This window comes from Parasteatoda tepidariorum, chromosome 2 (assembly GCF_982258835.1).
Source record: "Parasteatoda tepidariorum strain Cologne lab strain chromosome 2, Ptep-v5.0, whole genome shotgun sequence".
NCBI lineage: Eukaryota > Metazoa > Arthropoda > Arachnida > Araneae > Theridiidae > Parasteatoda > Parasteatoda tepidariorum.
Window position 1 is genome coordinate 108,080,608 of NC_141756.1, and position 19,294 is coordinate 108,099,901.

Below are 19,294 nucleotides of genomic sequence, written 5' to 3' on the forward strand. Positions count from 1 at the left end.
ACTCGGCCTGAAATTAGAATCTAATGTAACAAACAATTGAACCGAATTTTTTTTGTAGACTAATTAGTGGTCCCACAATGTTCCAAAATATGTTTTGTTGACTAACATGGAATAGGTGCTTTTTGCTAAATATACGCGGAGCAGGTATGGGAAACGTGGTGCAGTTGGTAGCGCTGTGGGCAAGGATGATATGAAGTCCCGGAAGTCCTGGGTTCGATACCCTGCTAGGGTCGACTTTAAAATTTTTATTTATTTTATATTATGTTTTTTAATATACTTTTCGACAATTTAGCGTGAATGATGTGTTCTGTATATAGAAATAACTATTTTTCGTTTATGAAATAGCGAATAATAACTAATAAACAGATAAATTTTGATTATTTTTTATTTATTTTAATTATGTTATTTTTTTAACTTCTTTCTCAATTTTTTTAAGTGAATAAAGTGTTTTAAATATGAAAAGAATTATTTTTCTTTGTTAAAGAGCGAATAATGGCTGAAAAAAAGACAAAAGTCGTATCAGGAGGCACGCAAACATTACACCCCGTTACTCCCTATAATATTAACCTATAAATTTCAAACTCGGCCTGAAATTTGAGTCTAATGTAACAAACAATTGTATTGAAGGAATTGTTTATAGACTAATTAGTGGGCCCACAATGTTCCAAAATATTATTTGTTGATTAACCGTGAGGAGGTGCTTAAAGCTAAATATACGCGGAGCAGGTATGTGAATCGTGGTGCAGTTGATAGCGCAGTGGGCAAGGATGATTTGTAGTCCCGGAAGTCCTGGGTTCGATACCCTGCAAGGGTCGACTTTAAATTTTCTTTATTTATTTTATATTATGTTTTTTAATATACTTTTCGACAATTTAGCGTGAATAAAGTGTTCTGTATATCGAAATAACTATTTTTCCTTCATGAAATATCGAATAATAGCGAATAAACAGATAAATTTTGATTATTTTTTATTTATTTATTTATTTTATTTAATGTTATTTTTTAAACTTCTTTTTCAATATTTGTAAGTGAATAAAGTATTCTATGTATGAAGAGAATTATTTTTCTCTGTTAAAGAGCGAATAATTGCTGAAAAAGGGCCAAAAGTCGTATCATGAGGAACACACATCACACTCCGTTACTCCCTATAATATTAACCTGTGGGGGGTGGAGTATTCGACCATGTCAACCTTCATCTATGAAAAGGTACCCCGACATAGAGTCGAGTTAACATGTCTTATATACTACTGAATTGTAGTTGTAATTTTGTAGTGGTAGATACGCTACAGTACTCCCCCACCAGAATTATATCTGTGATAGAATTCGATGAATGGATGCCACTAGTTGATTCATTGCTGTTTTGTGCGAAGCCGGGAGAGCTGTATTAAGATCACCGTATTTTTTTGAGTGCTGAATGTGAGAGGTGTATTAACTTCACGGTCGCAGTCGCTCCTGTGTTGCCTTTAGCAGTCGAGTGTATGCAGACCGACGTTGTGTGCTCGAGACTGAGTAGCAACAGTGCGAGGAGGTGGATAATGTTGCAGTCACAAGTAGCAAGTCAACTATTCGATGTGGACCATCCAACGAAGTAGGCGTTACTGCCGATGTAGGCGTATCCAGATCAAAGTGGGCGTTTTTTTTGCCAAGGTAGGCGTGTTCACATCACGTCCGGGTCACCAATGTGGGGGGTGGAGTATTCGACCATGTCAACCTTCATCTATGAAAAGGTACCCCGACATAGAGTCGAGTTAACATGTCTTATATACTACTGAATTGTAGTTGTAATTTTGTAGTGGTAGATACGCTACAAACCTATAATTTTCAAACTCTTCCCGAAATTAGAGTTTAATGTAACAAACAATTGGGTATAATATAGCCTACGTCACAGGTTGTGTTGTTCCTACTAAATTTAACCCATGAACGGCATTTTCTGCGAGCCTAACTTCAAGCCACAAATAAACAAACGAAGTGTTCGATCGTTTAAATAGCTGCTCGCCAGATTTTATTGCATTATAAAGAAAAGTTATTGAAACTAAATACAACTAAATAAACAACAACAACTAAAACAAATAACAATAACTAAATAAACAACAACTAAATTCCATTCGTTTAGCATTGCGTCATATGTTGTTCCTACTAAATCGAAGTAGTTGTGTTTTTTTCATATTATACCCAATTTTGATCCTCTGCCGACGAGATGGTACCCAGTGGCCCCCATCTCCCCACAAAAAAATTGCTAACTTCCCAGTTCCATGTTAGCTTCTTCGAAATAGTGCTACTTTTTGCTTACTCATATTATGACAATGCTTCTTTTATTTATGTACTTAAAAAAAAAAATTCTCTCGCCTAAATTCCTCCCCAAACTATTTGTTTTCTTTAATAAAAAATAATCAAAATTTATCTGCTTATTAGCTATTATTCGCTATTTCAGAAAGGAAAAATAGTTATTTCTATATACAGAACACTTGATTCACGTTAAATTGTCGAAAAGTATATTAAAAAACATAATATAAAATAAATAAAAAAAAACTAAAGACGACATTGTGCAGGGTTTCGATCCCAGGACTTCCGGGACTACGTATCAACCTTGCCCACAGCGCTACCAACTGCGTCACGCTTCACATATCTGCCCCGCGTATATTTAGCTTAAAGCACCTCCTCCCAGTAAGTCAACCATAGATATAAAGGCCTATATTAGTCCCTGAAGTCAACAAAACTCTACTGCGACGTAAATGCGACTACACCCAAAAAATCTAAAAACGTCATAGAAAACAAGTAAGCTAAGAGCGTAAAAATATTTTCACACAATCTTTCGAAATTAATTCAAAGCCAACAATTTTTTTTTTATTTGCAATATTTGAATTTGCTTTTAGCATTGGTTGATATAATTACCAAAAGAGTATTTTTAAATCAAAAATTTGACTAAAATTAAAGAAAGGTTTTTGAAACTTAACTAAATTGTAATAGCTCTGCTGATGTTGACCCGTGTTAAAGTTCTTGTGCTTGTCCTGCTGGATGTTTCTTGTGACTGCATTGTTGATCATGAATTTTTAATGCGCTAATGAATTTAATTTATGTGAATGTTCGTGAAATTATGTAAACATGTCATTTAAGCCCAGCAAAATTAGTTTTAGTAATTAGTTTGCTATTTTATATTTTATCATTTCGGTTGTTTCAAGTAGCAGTTTAAATTATGCAGGGATATATTCGTAATCTGACCTGTGAAGCCAACTAAATTTGCCAAGACCCAGGTTATCCAGGAAATACATCCAGAAATAAAAGTATATGCTGGGATGGCGCGTATATGGATATCATCAGATCGAAATAGTATTTCGATTTTTTCTTTATTTAGGTCGATAGTATTTTTAAGCTAGTTTTAGTTTAAATTTATTATAACTGCTCTCTTTTATTTTGAAGTTTTATTTGGGGGTAAATTACCGAATTGTGTAGAATATTATAAATGGTGTAAACCTATTTAGTGTGATCTTGGCAAACAATAATATACAATAATATAATACCTTAATTCTGGTGGCCAAGGGTGTGATAAATATGTATTATATTCTGTAACGATGTAAACAAGAAATTTACTCAATCCGGAAAGATAACGAAACTCAAATAATTCATTTGCTAGTTTAAAACAGTGCTAAACATTCAAGGAACTAGCTCATTTGTTTATTTTTTTTCTGAATAAATTTGTGTGTATTCTGTAATACTTAGCTTTGTTAATCTGAAATGTTCTGATGTTTTTAAACATTATTATTTCTCAGAATTCCAATTGCTATTTTTAATTGAAAGATAATCTATATTTCATTGTTCTGTAACTTTTATATTAAGATACTAAGAAAATGTTCATTCTAGACCTTAAAAAGGGCAGGGCACAAGAAGCTTGAAAGAGCCCCTAAAAAAGGGCTCACATCATAAAAAAGAGCATTATTTAAAAATATTTACTTTACTTTTAGGACACCCAAAATATAAAAAGTTTTTAATTTTATCACTAAAAAATTTTTTTGTTGTTGAGGTTATTAGTTTAAAATAATTCCCTTAATTCAATTGGTACATTCTATAAGTTGATTTTAAAGTGAGCGTAATTATGAAATTTTGAAGCGCATGATAAAATATCTATATGGTTCGAGAGTTGGTGCGAAATTTCCATATTTGTAAAATCCTAATATTGTTTTTCTTTTCATGTTGCTTATTTATACACTATTATACTATGCTTATTTATACACTTAATTTAAAATATATTTTTCCTTCCTATCTAGATGATGAAAATCAGATTTTTTTTCTTTTCATGTTTATAATTATGCTTATTCATGTATTCAATTGAAAATATTTTTTCTTTCTTATCTAGAAGATGAAAATGTTGGACATCCTTTTTGGAAGCTGAAGATTGTAAGCATGAAAAAATTGATGGTGGTATCCTTGGTTGTCAAAAACAAGAAGCTATCAGCTGATATAATGGTTAGTCAGTAATTAACAATAAATTTAATTTTTACATTCATTTTGGTGTACTTACCCATTGCAAGAGTAAATACCCTACCCACTGGATATTTACCTGACCCTGATTTATAGTTGCAATCTCAATAAATCGAACCTCATCTTAAGTATAAGTTTTTTTGTTGAAGATTTTTCTTTCAAAGTTTTTACTACAAAATCAAAAGATTTACCCATTGTTATAAATTTAAGAAAAATGTATTAGTTACAAATTTTATGAATAAAAAACTATAAATTAGTTAATTTGAAAGAAATAATATAATTTTTTTTTACTGAAACGAGACAATTTTTTTTTTTTTTTGGTGTTTTCTTTCTTTTTTGAATTTATTTGAGACATTATTTTATTTCGTATAAAACATTTTTTAGGTCCTTATTTTTAAGTACTAGTTCCCTAAACACTCATTATTTTAGTTCAAATTTACTTACTACCCTGTCATTAAGGTTGGTAAATTTAAGCAGGGAAAAATTACAAATATTATTACAATCAAACGAATCACTATAAAGGAAACTTGGACTGAAAACATTAAAACACATTCGATTGCTGGAGCTAGAGAAAAAAAGATTTAACGTTATGAAAAAAACAATTCGATTATTATTTCTGCTAGCAATCATACAGATCTTTTTGTACATCTTTAAGCACAATTTAAGAGTGCTTTTTGTTTCCTTTTTCCTTAAATATTAAGTTGAAATTCCTAATGCGTACTTTTTAGCATTATGTTTGATAAGCATTACAAAATGGCTAATTAAGAAAAAAATGTATGGTTAATCTTGCTAAATTTTTGTAAGTATTATAACTTCCGAATTCTTTTTTTTTATGTATATATATTTTGCTTTAATTGTAAGTACTATTTTATATTTGATTGATAATTCATATTCTCTAATTCGTAAGATAGGATAAAAGTATAAAGCAAATAATTCAAAAATAATTTTACAACTATGGCACACAAAAATGCCTAATGTAAAAAGTTAAGATTGTGCATGTTTTACAAGGAGATGCCCCAAGGGTAAAATATTACCCTTTAAAGTTTCAGTTCATTTACCTTTAAATTCAGAAAAACTTTGAAACTCACCTGCAGTTGTGGTGCAGCATTTAGACTTTCCATTTTCTGTTGAGAGGTTCGGATTTCGATAGAATATTTATTATCTTTAACTTTCTTTTCTAAAAATGAACTATTTAACATGTTTTATGCAATTTATAAATTATTTTAAAAACAAAAAATATCAGTATCTGTTTAATTTTATCTTATTAAAATATATGGATTAATTAAAAAATGTGTAATTCAAGTTAAAATTTTGTTGTTATTTTTTTAAATTACAAATTTAAGTTAAGAAATTTTGTAATTTAAAATTCGCATTGAAATGTTATAATTAGTTAAAAATTAATTCAAATATTTTGATTAAAAAATAAGAAAAATGAAACATTTATAAATTTTTGTCTTAAAAATTTAATTTTTTAAACAAATTAATTTTGATTAAAAAAATTATAATATATAACTTGAATAAAACTTATTAAATAGTTATTAACCTTTTTAGATAAAGAAATTTGAATTGAACTCCTGACCTCACAGGTAGAAGGTGAACAGCCTAACTGTTACACCACGAAAGAAAAAAAAATTCAACTAAACCAATATTAACTTAGTTTTAAAATAAACTAAAATACGCATTTGAAAATAATGAAGTTATATTTCTTGAAACTAATAAGAAATCAAATATAAATGATTAAATAAAAATAAATAAAAAAACTTATTTTAAGAAAAGGTTTTCAGCGATTTTTCAAAATTGCCTCATGCAATACCCACCATCTCCCTCCCCCCAAACTGTGATGACATTTTCGACCAATAACTTGTCTTGGCTATTCTTAAATATTATCTCACGTTTAATTTGTGCCTTATCTTAGCCACATGCTCCTTAATTTAAGCTTAATTTTGTTTCAATAGGAATTTTCTAGATGTGTTCCACCCTTGTTAGATACTTGTGTGCATGCAATCGCTTGTGAGAACTGAACAACAATATTTGGGCATAAGCTTACTTTTCTGGGTTACACCAAAAATCGCAATTGAAATTGCAAGCATTCTCTAAAATGTTTAATCCTCTTTGAATAGAATTAAATTAATTTTGTTCAGTATATTATGAACTGATAACATATCGATAAGACTGCTTTAAAACTCTACTGCGCTTTTTAGTTTGTCTCAGAAAGATATTTTTGAGCAATTATATAGTTTTTTTTTGCAAATTCAAGAATGGTATTTATTATAAGGATATTTTTTGTGCTGTCTAATTTAAACATTTTTAGATTTTGTCCGTTTTATTTTCTAAGTATTCCTTTTCTGTATGTGGATAAACAATTCAATACTGCTGTTTGTATTACTTTGTTGTTTTTGAAAATTTTTATTTTATACTTCAATTAAACTTATTTAATTCTTGTACATTTCCATTATTTCACAATGATTTGTTTATAATAAATATTTCTATCAGGTGGAATATTTTTCTAACTTGTATCTAAAATTTAACAAGAGTTAACTTAGAAGTTGCAATTGCTATTGTGTCTTTTGAAGACTTTTATTTATCTTTCAGGTTTTGAAGTGGTTATTAACTTGTTATTTCTTAATTTAAAAGTTCATGTATTTCTCTTAATATGGTGATGGTCACATACATTTTTCTTAATATGGTCATATATTTTTCTTAATATGGTTATTAAAAAAATCATATAGTATTTTGATGAATATAGAACCATAGTTTTTGATATATATAATTTTCACAAGATTCTTAAAATAAGATCCTTAATGCATTGACCTCTAATAATGTTTTAAGATTTGCTATTCCTTTTTCTCTTCAATAAGAATTTCTCTTCACTTTTTATATCGACACTTTAAAATATATATACATATACATACATATATATATATATATATATATATATATATATATATATATATATATATATATATATATATATATATATATATATATATATTTTTTTTTTTAACAACAAGCTGTAAAGTTTCACATTTATCAAAAGCTTCTTATTTTCTATGTTTGCAGTAAATTTTAGTTGAATTTTAAATAACTGGTAGATTCTTAAACTGATATTCAAAGAAACATTTAAAATATATTTTAAAATTTCTCTTTAAATACTTTTTAGAGAGGGGTTTAAGCACTTCTAACAGAGAGCTTGATGACATTTTTTAATTCTGTTACATTTGTTTGAATATTATAAATAGTATAAATATCAAAAAATCAAAAATACATGTTACAAATTGAAAATTGTATGCAAGTTTCAATTAGAGTGCACAATTGTATACAGTTACATTAAATCATCTTTAATGCAAAGTACAATGCAGAAAACATTGCAAAAACAAATGTTACAAATAGTGTGGAATATTTTCATCAGCCTATGAGAAAGGGCTTAAATACTTAAGAAAAATCAGCCTAAATTTTTTTTTACTGCTCTTTTTATTTTTTGAAATTCAGTTATATTTGTTTTCAAATTTTTTTTATACCTATTTGTAATGTTTTTCTGTATAATTTTTCTGTAATGTGCTTTTTACCAAATATAATGCTCCATCATAGTTTTGATGCTTGTGTATTATTTTCATGGTTTTAATTTGTTTTGATTTTTTGTATCTCTTTTATACTTATCAATCTTTATATCATAATATTAATTACTTGTAGGACTCATCTTCACAGTCCTGCTTCACCTATATTTAATTTGTTTTGTTGGAAAAAGATGATCAACTTGAGATTAATCATGAAACAGTCTGGGAGAGGATAAAGAATACCTCTACAGTAAGTTTTAAATAATATAAAACTTGTAAATTTCTTTATTACATATACAGATAACCCAAGTGTTGTGCAGACTTGGGTGACCTCCTTATTACAATATTCCCACACTCCTTAGAAGTCCTTAAAAACTGCTTAATTTTTATTTTGGGAAATAAGGGCTATTAAAAGTACTTTATTTTGTTACAAGGTTTTTAAAAATATTTAATTTTTCAGCATCACTATAGTTGATGGGAACAATTTTTTCAGTTCAATTTTTTAAAACAAAAAGTTGATCTTTTATCACCTAGAATTAGACTATGGTAGAGCATTTAAAAGAGACAAGAAAGGGTGTGTCTGAGCAAGGGGGGTAAGCATATTTCATTCATATACTGGTTCTTTCATTAATATATTCTGCATTTTGTCTAAAATCTGTCCCAAACCTTTTGTTATAAATGTCGATTAGAATAAAATTCTAACTTAGATTTTAATAATCATTTTATTGAGTTAACATTGCAACTTAAAATGTTTCTTCTTCTTTTAAAATTTCTAATTAACTTTTGGTAGTAAAATTAGTTCATGTTTTTCATCAGATTGTTTAGTAATCCTATGTAAAGTTAATTCCTAATAACAGTTTTGGCTGGAAATAATTTTATGTAATCCTCATTATAAAAGTTGAGGTACCATAAACATAATATGATAAGGTGATATTGCAGGATAAGAAAATGCCAGTAGTAATGAAGAATACTGTTTTGTTTTAAACTGTTAATTTGCAATAAAAATAAAATATCAAATCATAGTAATAGTAGAGAGTAATATTAAGAATGATAGAGGATAATAAAAAATATTACAAGTAAATGTCTATAAATGATTAAAAATTAAATAATTTACCAGTATTTATTAATTAAGTAACTTTATCAATTTTCTGCCTAAGGAATGTGTTGATACCCTTAAAAAATGGTTTTAGAGCCTTTTATTAATAAGTTTCACTGAAAAACATTGGTTTGAAAATTATAAGTCTTCTGAACATAATTGTGTTTTTATTCTATAAAAATTTCATAAAAATATTTATTTCAGTAAATTTTAAAAAAAAAAGTTCAAACCAAATGAAAAGAAGTGAATGATTTAAGGTGCTTAAATACCAGCATTGTCTGTTTTTACTTGAAGAAGGACTTAATTTGACATGACATATTAAGAAAACTACTATCATGCATGACTCTAATTATACTTTTTAGTATTAATTCTTTTAATATTCATTTGAAACATTTTATTAATGGAAAAGAAGGAATTTTTTCGGCATAACTGAATATTTAGCGAGATTGGCCCACAACTAAATATGTGATGTATGTCTGGCATAGTTGCCAACTGTTCCGGTTAAATCGCGTTTGTTCCGATTTTTTAGCTTTGTTTTGAAACTACGGTTTTAGGCCAAAATGTTCTGATTTTTCGACATTCTAGTGCCTTTTCACTCCTTATACCAATTTTCTTTCAACCCAGGGCAGGTCTAAAAACGAGAAGCAGGGCATGTGATTTTTCCGCAAATATCACGGAATTCTGTTAGACCATTGGTTAGCGCGCTTCGCGAATCAAAGTTTTATAATCCGACGAGATTTTGAAACTATTGCTAAATCACATTGACGAGACGTTTATGATTCTTCTGCCAATTTGATTCCTTTGATTTGGCTGATTTTCGCCGTTCTGAATATTAGGAACTCCATCGGAATCTGCTAATATCACGATTCTCATTCACACGATTTTAATATCAATCTTCAATTTTGATATTTAGCTAATTTAAAAGTTATGCGATGTGATTCATATTCTCATGATTTAAAAGTTATGCATCATGATTCCTATTTACGCGATTTAAAAATTCAGTATTGTAATTTGTATTTTCGCTTTTTTAAAATCCAATTTCACGATTCATATTCACTCAATTTTTTTAAAATCAAGTATTATGATTCATGTAAGAAGTAAGTTTTTTCTTGAATTAATTACTATAAACATGTGATATTCTTTATTAGTAAGTAATTTAATTAAAACTGTTTGCTCAAAAAATTATTTTCAGCATGAAACATTTATAAATTGATATTTTTATATCAATAGTTTAGTTTTTGATATTTTGTTTTCACTTTGTGTCATAATTTCCCATGATTAGCTTATCAAGCTTTGTGTTCCTCTTTTTGTTTTAAACAAGTAGGCAGCTCTTTTCTAGAAACCGCAATATAAAAACTTGTTGTAATAATTTTTTCTCAACTTTCTTTATTTTTTTAAATATATGAAAAGAAAATTGCAAATCTTGATTTCACCAATTAATTTTACAATTCAATTTCAATGAAATTATTAAAGATGGAATACTGATTAGTTTCATAGATATTGTTAACCGTTAACAGTCTGAAAATGTTTTTTTTTTCCCTTCAAAAATCCGACTTAGGTTTGCAAAAATTACTCGGTCTCACTTTGACGAACCCTGTTAGTAAATACAATTTTATCAGTAATTATATTTTAATAAAGTTGCCTTTTATTGTTTTTTTTTTATTGATTGATTTTCTTTTCCAAGAAAGGTCAATAATTGGCACTGTCACTGGTGGTATATATGCATATTCGATGATAAACAATCCTATTATTTTTAAAGTCCTTTATTTTTGCTTTCTTAAAAGAGTGAGAGTCATGTATTAAGTACATTTGAATATTTTTTTTAAAATTCATTCAATTACTTTTGTAAAATTGTACTACATTATTACCTATAAAAACTTTATATATTAAATTCCATGTAGTGTAGCCCTTGTTGCTGAACTTTATTCAGCCCAGCATTTGCTCTGTTTAATAGCATGTACAAGAGTAACTGTAATCTGGTACAAAATTTTTTTTAATTGATTATATAAAATTCATCATTTAATTTACTTCTGCAAATGTTTTCATATTTTGCAATATAATATGAGTTCACTCTTTGCATCTTTTTCCACCCATGTACCCTATATGTCATTCTCAGTCAATTAGGAATTCATATCATAATTAACTAAATGTTGATAATTTTTTCATTAAAACTGTTGATTGAAGTCTGCAAATCAATGACTAGCAATAAAGAAACTTTAAGACAAAAATTTAGTTAAAGTTTTAAATTGCCATTGCATGAGAAAATTTAATTAATTACTGCATGCTCACTTAAATGCTTTTAAAACATACAAAGAAAATAATTAACTTTTTTCTTATCAATAAATAATTTATTAAAAAAACATGAAAAATATTTTAAATGATATTTTTTTGAAAAGTTATTGAATATTTTTAAGAAAATAAATAATATTGCTAGGAAATATGTAAATGACAGTTCATTTCACTTTTTGAAAATTTGTCATATATTTTGCGCCTACAACCAGTAAACATTTTCATTCAAACAACCCATTAATGATAATCTTATCTCCTTCATTTTCTTGTGCATTATACACAATACCTAAACACATAGTAAAATATACTTTTACTTTATTGTCTAAACAATTTAATATAAAAAAATAAGAATGTTTTTGAATCTGTATTACTAAGTACTTGATTACAAATTGCTATCGTAAATAATCGCAACCACTTGCCACATATTTTTTCTTAAAAATGAAACAAATATTTTTGAATTTATTACAATATATTCTTGAAAACCAATTCCTATTATTATTATTATTTCCAATTACAGTCGAACCCCGCTATAGTTAACCGTCTGCGGGCTCAGTAATGTGTCCACTGTAACCGATGGTTCACTATATCCAAATTTTTTGAAGAATATTTTTTGCATAAGACAGTTGAATGATTGAAAATTGGCTTTGCAATTTTGCATAAGTTATTTAAAAATTTTTTAACTAATTAACAGATAATAAAGCAAAAATTGATGGAAAAAGTAATTACGTCGCTAAATATTAGTTTTATTTTCACTTTTTATGAAAAAAAATTTTGATTTTTGATTGAACACAATTTGATTTTAAATTGAGTTCATCAATTTTCTTATCTACAATGTGCAAAGAATGCAAGATTTTTACATTTTGAACAAGATTTCGAACCATCTTAACAAAGCATCTTCAACGTTTTCTCTTGCAGCTCCACGCAGTTTTTTCGATGAAACCATGTTTTTGTCGTATGCCGCAAGAATTGCACTTCGATTTTTCCAAATGTTTGAAACTGTAGATTTTGACAAGGAAAATTCCTTACACAGTGTCGATTGATTGGTTCCATCATCAATACGCTTTACAATTTTAACTTTGTCCTCTATCGAAAACGCTTTTCTCTTTAGAGAATTTGCCAATTTCACTGCTTTTGAAATAAAAATCTTGTCTCAAATAGATAATGTAAGAATATAAAGAGAGCAGCTGTAGAATGAGTTAAATTGTTCCCCTTCTTGATTGTCAAGGGGTGATTTGTAAAGAATATGGTTTGAACAGATAAGAAAATTCCAAAAATTCAGCAGGTGGCCAAGTTAACTAGTTGTAGAGCAAGCTTGGGGAAAAGAGATAAAGCAAGGCTTGTCAGGGAGGGGGGAGTATAAGATAAATGATCTGTTTGACATTTATTACAGTATAGTTAAAAGTGATAAGCATAAAGGAGAGTAATATGACACATTTTATTGGAATGCATTCATTTTCAGTCCCAACACCTACAAGTTTAAAGTTGGAGGACTGAAAAAGATATTTAAAGAAATGAAATTTGAGTTCACTATAACCGAGTTTCCGAGTTCTAAGCTGTTCACTATAAGCGTTAAAAATAACATTATTTAAATAGGAATAAGGACGGGACCGCTAAAAAAGTTCACTACATCCGAGTGTTCACTATATCCCAGGTTCACTATAGCGGGGTTCGACTGTATTATTATTATTTCTTGAATAAAATGTAGACTTTTGATGAAAGTAAAGCATAATGTTTATAAATTAAAATCATTTTCCAAGTGAGTACTTGCAAACCTAACACTGATTTATTTGCTTTATTCCATACTATCTGTTGGAGTTTCAGGATGTTTGGAATAAAGTTCATTTGGCAATAATGACTCAGGATTTTCAGTGCCATTCTTCGTTACTGTAAAAAGTCATACCTCTAATTAACTATGCAGGTATTTGCATCGATTTTTATGAGGATATTAATGTTAACTTATTCTTAAAAGGCCTAGCCTATTTTTTTCTAACAATTCTTGCTACTCTTTTTTTTCTAAACTAGCACATTGTGGATTCTTCCTATTTATATGTTAACTTAGAAGCTCATAAGTTAACTCTTTATTGAGTTTTGATAAATATGCATGCTTTGTGTAATCTTTTTATTTATGCCACGTTTGTTCTTCACTTTTGGCATAAGTAGAACTTTTATTCTTGATATTGATTTTATTACCCATATTTATGCAATTGTTTTACAGTAAACTTCCGATTATCCACAGGTAGAGAATTCAGATCATCAGCGCTTCATCTTTTTTTCACAAGGACAAGCAACATAACGTTTAGAATTGAGAACTAATAAATTCATAGAGATGAAACTATTTCAAGACTTTTGAGAACAACATACTAGCAAAGATTCATGTTTGTAGTCTAAATGTTCGCAACTAATCAAATAATAGGTCTACACTGAAACATTGCAGCTTCAAGTGCAATAAATTAGTAATAAAGAGCACTGAAAATGGTGAGAAACAGCAAAACAATGTGAGTCATGATTTACAGTTGTGGAACTACGAATACAGGATGAAGTTTAAATTTCAATGAATAGATTCCATCAAAGCAGTTTCTTCTCCTGGATGGTATTGTTGCTATTCAAAGCAATAATATTGATAGCAAAGTTTTTCCATCTTGCCTTAATTTGATGACTAGGAATGTATTATCCTCATGGTCATTTATTTAGTCAACACATTCTTGGAACCCTTAACAGATTATCCCCAAATTTGCTTATCCGTGCTTCAGGGGTCACTCAATTCAGTAAATAATCGGGAGGTTACTGTATAGTTAAAAACTATCAACAAATTACTAATGCTGAAATTGCTAACTTCTAGGTCATGGGGAAATTGTTTTTCTTTTTTTAAAAGAACCGAATCTTTGTTTATTATATGTAAAAATAAAATATATATAATATTAATAACTTTTTATAAGTAGAGCTAACTAAAAGATCCAAATTGAAATTACAACATTTAGATCTTAATCTAGTTAAAACTATAAGTGAAACTTTTTATGCAAATATTCTAAATTTTTTTTGGTGCAAAAAAGAAAGAAATATATGTTGAGCAAACTTCCAATAAAAATTATGAAGATAAATTTAAAAAAATACATCTAATTTTGGATATAGTTTTTTTTAGCTATTCAGTTTATTTGTTTTTTACAAAGCTCACGTTTTTAAATCAAAACTATCTGTGGGACACAAAAAATAATGTATTCATAATTATCCAAACACTTTCAATTAAATTTTTTTAACATTTTCTCAATTAATAATATTTATCTCTTATTTGAATACAATCCCTTATTCGGCAGTCATTTTCCTAATGTAATTATTTCGGTAATTATACATTGAAAGAAATTGCTATAAAGGTAAGTTATTATATAGTTTGTACAAATAAAATTTTTTTTTACTCCCAATTTATTGAAGAAAGCTGGGGGGACAGTAATTACACTCAATAAAGTAACACATGGAGTTTTTTAAGATTAAGTAAAACTTATATACTATAAAAGCAAACTTTAATATTCTTTCAAGAAAAATGCTCTTTATAACCCGGGAATTTTATTTTATTCATCTAAAGCCACCAAATGAGTTTTATTGCCACTTTATGTATTTGGGATAGTTTATACACAAATATTGGGGATATATTCAAAATTATGTGTAGAACAAAGTACTCAAATTAATCTATGAATATGAATCATGTATACTTAAATCAATTAGAAATTCATACTAAATCAGATTAGATGTGAATTCATCTATAGATTTCTTGATTAATGTAATAAATTACTTAAAAGTTCAAAATTCCATTTTGGGAACAAAGGAACAGTTATGATATTTCATCTGCATTATTTTCTTAAAAATATAATTTAAATACAAAGTGTAATTGGTGCATATTTTTTTTTGCTCATTTAGAATTTTTAATCACAGTTTAACATGAAATAATAGTAATTAAAAAAATAAGACAAATAAAAAAGAATGCTTTAGCATGGACAAGTTAAAGAAAAGAATTGAGAAAAATGACTCTTTTAATTTTTGACATGTATGAATTTGGTGACACGATTTTCCTGCTCATTATAAAGCATCAATATAAGCAAGATTTAACCCTTCTACTAAGTTTTTTACAGTTCTTTAAAATTTGTTTATTTTGTAAATAATAATAGAATATTTTTTTGTGAAAATTTTTTTCTATCACTTTAATAAGATTCCATTACTTTTCATTATTTTTTAAGCATGCTACCTTTTTTCAATTAGTCAATATAACATTTTCATGAAATAGTAATGTAATACATTTAATTAATTGTGTTAAGCAAGATCAAATACAGGGAAACTTTAAATATTAGTTAAAGTAGTGCAAATATCAAACAATTCTTTATTCTATTGCCTTAAAGTCAAATTTAATATTTATTCATTCACTGTGATCATAATTATTGATAGGCTTGCTAGGGGTTAAATCTTTATTTAAAAAATTGTAATTAAATCTGAAGAATTGAAATATATTTTGTCTCCTGAAATCTTAAGTAATATTCTGTGGATACCTGAAAAATGAGCAAAATAAAATCTTCATTTTAAACTCTGCTGAATTTCTCTTAACATAGTACAATTTTGATATTCTGAATCTCTTCTGGCAAGAAAAAAAAATTTAAATATCTTATGCTATTTGCAAATAAGTTTAGTTAAATTTAATATAGTTACTAATATCAAAATAACTTTCCTTTCTTACTATGCAACTTGCAAAATGTATATCACACATTAAAAAAAATTTTTTATTCATAAAAATCATTTTATCAGTTATATTAACATTTACATGAATGAAATAGTTTAGTTTTCACTATTTAAATTATGAATTCTAAAAGAAATAAAACTTATTTCTCATTGTTTAATACTGTTTATTTTTAGTATAATTTTTTTTATTAAAGCATTTAATGAATTTTTCGAAATTCTTATGCAATATTTAAAAATTTTTCTTTTTTTAATTAAGTTATAACTCAGGAAACTGATTTATTTGTAAATCTATATATATATATTTCTCTTACACGGCGACAAAAAAAAGCCTCATTACAACTTCCCGAATGGCAACGCTAGAAAATCAACCAATGATTGCCGCTAAAAATTTCACATGCCAAATCTAGCTGAAGTGGCTCGACATATAGCCCTTTTAAAAACGGAAACTGGAATAACCAGAGAGAGCATCAGCAGGTTGTTCAATTCAGCTGCGGCAATCTCATACTATTAAGCTAGGCAGAAGTGAGTAGTCTTTGTTGATAGATCTCCATTTTAATATTTTGTCAAAAGCGCTTTTTTTCACGAATTTATATAGACTGAACCAGTTTTTAGTCATGGGCAACTTTATGTTGTCCTCTCTAGGGTTAGATCATTTGACAGCCTAACAGTGATAGCTCCAAGTCCAGAAATTTATAATTGTGTGTTTAAGGAAGTTCTTAATCTTTAATAGTAATTATTTTTTGTTATTAACAAAGCCCTTAATCTTTCTCAGTATTTGTTCGTATTTAGTATTTATTTCAAATTAATGTTTAGTATCTGCAAGTTTTTTCTTATGTATGTCAAAGTTCAAAGATTTATTCTTATGTTTTTAACAAAGTTGTGAATCTTTCATGGTTATTATTTTTTAAAAACATAATGTTTTGTTTATGCAGGTTTTTCCATTGCAATTTACTTATTTCAATTTTTAATAGACTTAATTATAGCCAAAATTTTAACCTTTTTAAAGAGATATCAGTTTTAGAAATTTTATCTTAAGATTTTATACTATAGCACATTTCTAATGGGCTTAACGAATTGCATGTCATTTATTTGAATTCAAATTTATTTTAATGACTTAGTATTTACTACAAAGATGTAATTTTAAAAAAAAAAATTTTTTTTATATGGATTTGAATGATTGTTTTGAGAATTTCGCGCATTTGCAATGTACCTAAGTTAGTAGCGAGCAAAACGAGCTTGGCTTGCGAAGCAAACCATTTAAGATTGCGTAGCAATTTGCGGGGGTTGGTGAGCGTTAGCGAGCAGGGGGCGCAGCCCACTTGTATATTTTAATTCTTTAATAACTTGTTCCATATATATATATAACTTATGTTGCCTACTTTGAAATAAAATTAATTTTGTAGCAGATTTTCTCTGCACTCTTGAGAGTAATGGGCATTTCTACATCAATCATTCAATTAAAAAATTAAGGTCAATAATTTGGATAAGCTAAACATGTTTGAAATTTTGAAAATTTACAAATTTTTTACAATTTGTAAATTAATAGATAGAGAGTTGACCTAGAGAGCTAAATTGTTTGATATTTTGTTAAGATTTTCAGAGCATTTTATGGCATGTAGCATAGCTAAACTATGAAAAAAATTATTTTTTGCTTAAATTTAAATATTAAAGCTTTAAATTTTTTTAAAATAATAAATTTTAATTTCCTTTCTCTGTTTTGGAAAAGTTGACTCCAAAAAAATAAATTAATAAATAAAAAAACAGCCAAACTAGTCTTTAGTTTATCATTTACATAAACCAAATAGTAGTTAAAATCACAAAATTCGCTATTAAAAAGAAGTTTTATTAAAAAGTGGCTTCTTCATTTGAACTACTAATTTTTATAACCTTTTCTGGTCAAAATTGTGATATTTGTTATTCCTTTTATTAAATAACTCATAATAAAATAATTATACCCTAGGGAACAAATTTTTTGTTGTGTTTATACAAGTACTTGATCTCAATTAATTCCAATGTATGAATTTCATATATGTAATTTCCAGTTTTGTTTCTTTAAAGCTGAGTTCACAACTATATAAAGAATGTATTATATATATATATATATATATATATATATACTATAGTGTTCGAATTAATTGGGACAAGCAAGATTTTCTCATTCGAGTTGGTATAGGATTGTCAGTGATGTCCCGAACCGCTTCAAACCAGTTATATCTGCTTTGAGCTGCAGTGACGGATAGACCTTCACTATAATTTACTCTTCTGACTGGTTTTAGAGTATTTGTAGTTCAGTTGTGAGCATTTCAGTGTGAAAACTGGTGGTTATAATTTTGAGTTTAGTCTAACACAAGTTATGTGCTTTTAAAAGATGGATATTAGTCCGAGGAAGCGCTCTAAAATTATCGCTCTTAATGAACACACTTCTATGACTGTAAGAGACATCGCTACAGCAGTTGGTGTAGGGAAATCTAGTGCTTCCAGAATTCTTAGAACATTTCAAGATTCCGGCTCATCCTCTCCAAAAAGAAAAGGAAAATGCGGACGCAAACGGAAAACTACTCCAAGAACTGATAAAAGTCTAATAAGAAATCGTAAAATTAATCCAAAAAAGACGAGCACAGACCTCCGAAGGGATTTATTGAATTGTGGTGTTGATGTAAGTACTTCAACTGTACGAAAAAGGCTTCAAGAAGTTGGGCGTAAGGCAAGAAGACCAAGGAAAAAACAATTTCTAACTCAGAAAATGATGAAAAAACGTTTAGCATGGGCCAGAAAATACCAAAAATGGACTGTAAATGACTGGAAGAAAGTGGTTTTCAGTGAAGAAACACATTTATTTGTGCAGGGATACAAATCAAGTATAGTTAGACGAAGTGAAGGCGAAAGTCTGAGATCAGATCATATCCAACAGACTGTAAAACACCCTTCCAAACAAATGTTTTGGGGTTTCTTCACAGCAAATAGCACTGGAAGTTTAGTGCCTCTAAAAAGCATGATGAATTCAGCCAAATACATCGATATATTAGATAGCAGGATTGCTCCATTCATGGAAACATTCGACGGAACATTTAAACGTGATTTGGCCCCTTGTCACAATTCCAAACTGGTCCAGAATTTTATGCGAGAAAACAAAATAAAAGTGCTTGATTGGCCTGGTAAT

At 28.0% G+C, this 19,294-nt stretch overlaps 1 long non-coding RNA gene across 14 annotated transcripts in view; it reads left to right on the forward strand.

Annotated features, from left to right (window-relative positions):
- Positions 1 to 2,464: 2,464 nt before the first annotated feature.
- Positions 2,465 to 19,294, forward strand: part of LOC147816005 (uncharacterized) — a 35,328-nt gene continuing 18,498 nt past the window's right edge. For 2 of the 14 annotated variants that reach the window (XR_015431536.1, XR_015431541.1), the window contains exons 1-3: positions 2,847 to 3,133; positions 4,352 to 4,461; positions 8,167 to 8,280. This is a non-coding gene — a long non-coding RNA (uncharacterized LOC147816005). The other 12 variants (XR_015431534.1, XR_015431531.1, XR_015431538.1 and 9 more) reach the window with 12 other exon arrangements.